The sequence below is a fragment of the Maylandia zebra genome, linkage group LG22, assembly GCF_041146795.1.
Source record: "Maylandia zebra isolate NMK-2024a linkage group LG22, Mzebra_GT3a, whole genome shotgun sequence".
Classification (NCBI taxonomy): domain Eukaryota; kingdom Metazoa; phylum Chordata; class Actinopteri; order Cichliformes; family Cichlidae; genus Maylandia; species Maylandia zebra.
In genome coordinates, this window is record NC_135187.1 from 23,227,589 (window position 1) to 23,231,309 (window position 3,721).

The window sequence follows — 3,721 nt, forward strand, 5'->3', positions numbered from 1 at the left end:
GGGTCAATGTAACCAAGACAATGAAACAATGAATAAATAAATCAAACAATCACTCAAAAACAAACAAATAAAAATCATTAGAATCCTAACCTAACAAACTTAAAGTAGCAGTGCACTCTTAAAACACAAAACAAAATGACAAAGAGCCCTGAATTGCTCCTTCAGCCAACTTAGACCCTGGATTGCATCCATCGACTACAGAATTCACTGATAGGTCTGTAGTTCCATAAAAGGTGGAAACAAGAGGAGCCAGTAAGTAGGAAGGGAGGAACCCAGAAGCCAGGACCTGGAAGCAGCCTAGTAAACAAGAACACTTAATACAGTGGCTTGGAAAAGTATTCGCCCCCCTTGAACTTTTCCACATTTTGTCACATTACAGCCACAAACATGAATCAATTTTATTGGAATTCCACATGAAACACCAATAGAAAGTGGTGTACACGTGAGAAGTGGAACGAAAATCATACATGATTCCAAACATTTTTTACAAATAATTAACTGAAAAGTGGGGCGTGTGTAATTATTCAGGCCCCTTTGGTTGTCTAAGAGAATATTGGGAGCAACAACACCATGAAGTCCAAAGAACACACCAGACAGGTCAGGGATAAAGGTATTGAGAAATTTAAAGCAGGCTTATATGGGCAGAAATCTGTGCCATCAGACACTGAATTTGAATAAGTTCAATTTGAATTTGAATTGCTCAGATTGAATCTGAATTGTAACTTGAATAAATGCTTTTGAAAACTGAATTTGAATTAGTCTAATTTGAAATTGAATTTATGGTTTGAAAATGATCATCACTAATTGAAATTGAATTTTATATTTTGAAAATGAATTGATTTGCTTTGAAACTGCATTTTATCCTTTAAAAATTCAGCTCTCGAATAATTTCAGTTTCACTTCTCACCATTCAGTTTCAGTTCTACAATTCAATTTCAGTTCCAAAATTCAGTTTTTTGGAACTTACATCCGGTTCCGGTTCAAGCGCAGATTAATAGAACTACGTTTTACTAGCGGACCGAAAGTGTTACTGACGGGAATCTACAGCGTCTTGAGCTGAATTAAGACTTCAGAAGTCATTCGTCATGTCGAATGACCAGCGGATAAACTCTCAGGTTGGTAATAAATGTATTACATGTATAAGAACAAGCGTCATGTTAACAAATGATAGCCGTAAGGTAACTTTTATGCTTATTGTAGCTGTTAGCTAAAAGCGCTAATTTAGCGTAGTTTGCCCTGAATTCAGATTTGACAACAAATATGATCGACTGTTTCTAGTAGAATTCCAGAGTTGTCATCTTGGACCCTCTCAGAGTACCCCTCTGTATGCTTGCAGAGACCCCTACAGTAGGGAAACATGCAAAACGGTGTCCAAACCTTTGTGTTTTAGCTTTATTTATGTCTTATGCTGGGCAGACACTGTGCGATTTTTTTCAGTCGTGCGATTCAGCTTCTGCTCAAACTGTACGATTGACTCGCAGGGGTTAGAAGTTCATAGGTCACGATGCAGGTCTCACACTATACCGCCCGATGCTCTGATGCGACCCGAGTGCTCACACTGTGCGTCCATAAAATGAAGGTTATAAGAGAAATTCTGTTGCTCGCTCTCTCTCTCTGTCTTTCACTCACACAGATACACCACCACCATCAACTTTGCTAAATTGCTAATGAAAAACATTGATCAGGCAGCTGTGATTGAGCAGCAATGTAAATCCAACTATTTTCACGGTTGTTGTGGTCGTGATAATTTTGTTAGGCCACATCGAAAAGGTTCGGGTGAGCTTGCCATAGTTCTACAAGTTGTGCCTCCATCGCTTGTGTGTCCAGATCACACGCTGCACTGCCGTGCTGCGCCGTCTTTTTCGCTGACATTTGTGTTTGCGCGTGCGCAGTGTGAGAAGCTGCGGCGACACCCTCACGACCAAGCGATTGATGATCGGGAGCTGGTCGTGAGGTGTTAATCGCTTCTCGTTACCCCACGTATACTACACGATGCACGACGCACGATGAAGGCCAAAATCGGGCCGATCGCCAAAACGGTCGCACGACTCAAAAATCGGCTCAAAATGGGCCAAAAATTGCACAGTGTAAGCCCAGCATAACACAGCATCCCAACTCTTTAGCTAACTTAATAACTTTAGCTAAAGTGAATAGTTAGTCTAATTCATTAGTGCAGCATTACTGGATCACCTCTGTTTGAAGTGATATAATATGATATACAACTATCACTGAAACAGCAAACTTTGTAAATAAGCAAACAACACTTCTCATTCTCTAAACGTTTGGCCACAGCTGTAGATTACACTATCAGTGCTTGTTCACTCTTGACAATAATAACATTTCTAAATTTACTTTGTGCATTTACAGGTAAACAATATCTAATATTTTATTTAAATGACTGCTTTGTCTTTGAAAAGGGTGAAGAGCCTGAGGCCGGTGACAGTCCAGTTCTACTCTAAGTACATCCTTACAGTGGCTCACAGGACTAGGCCACATTCCTGTCCTGCCAGAAGAGAAGAGAAACTTCAGAGTCTTCATGCAGTTCAACCACACCTGTCATATTCCGTATGACAGGGGTCTCAAACTCCAGTCCTCAAAGGTCAAAGTGTCATGCAACTTTTCCATGCCCTCGAGGACTGGAGTTTGAGACCCCTGCCGTATGGTGTTCATGCTGTTTTCTACCCCACAGTTACAGCATGTCTGACTGCCTGTTCAGCATATGCAAAAATATATGATGAGTTTAAGCATGTGATGACTAAGGCCTTCCATTATGGTGTTTGTCATCACATGTCACAGACATCTGGATGATCATTTGGAATAAATAAAATACTAAAAACGTGTTACTTCATCTTTTATCTTTATTATTATTGTTCTTATTTTACACTTTTCATTGTTAGGCATTAGGTTTATTTGTAGTAGTCCTTTCCAACGTCTTTCCCTCTTCCATGTTACTGTGTCAGCTTGTCAGCATCTATTTGGGTTTGGAAGTGGAACAGAAAGTAAAGAAATCCAAAGTGCCATTAAAACCAGGAGAGGTTCTTATATTTCAGAAGAAGGGATTAATTCAAAAGAAATGACCTCAACGCCATATTTTATTTAGGAACCCTGGAGAGCACTTTGCAAAATAACACATTCTTATAATTTCACCCTCAGATGAGCCAAGCTACGACTGTCAGGGAAGGTGATGTAGGTACAGAGCATATGAGAGTGGTTAAGTTAATGTCTCTTGTCTAGATGAAGGCACAAGAGGGATCAATGGCAAGGCGTAGAGATTCAGTATCTTCAGTCTTCAGTGGACACTCCATTTCTGGCACAAAACACCTGTAAAAGATGGTCGATTTAGGAGGTGACCCGACAACTTCAGCCTGTCAAACATATTAATGGAGCAGTGTGTTTAAAAAAAAAAAATTAATTAAGCATGCACTCAGTACCCTAAGAATTATTATGGTAGTTAAACACAGTGATAGTTGTATATCATATTATATCACTTCAAACTAGGGTTGCCAACTCCCTGAAAAATAAATAAGGGACACCTCGTGGCCAGGGCCGGGCAACCCAGTTGTCTTCACCCTTCCCAGCAAGGCTGGACTGGGACAAAAAATCGGCCCGGGCATTTTGACTAGAGACCGGCCCACCAGGATAAAGATTGAAATGTGACGTCATTCAGGGATAAAACCGCAAAGGATTCTGGGAACTTGTGGCAAGAGGTACTAGCGCACGC

General features: G+C 40.4%; 1 long non-coding RNA gene across 1 annotated transcript; it reads left to right on the forward strand.

Annotated features, from left to right (window-relative positions):
* The first annotated feature begins 873 nt into the window (after nucleotides 1–873).
* On the forward strand, nucleotides 874–2,840 carry LOC143414744 (uncharacterized). Its single transcript, XR_013095442.1, has 2 exons — nucleotides 874–1,115; nucleotides 2,418–2,840. It is a non-coding gene; the product is annotated as an uncharacterized LOC143414744 (long non-coding RNA).
* The last annotated feature ends 881 nt before the right edge of the window (nucleotides 2,841–3,721 follow it).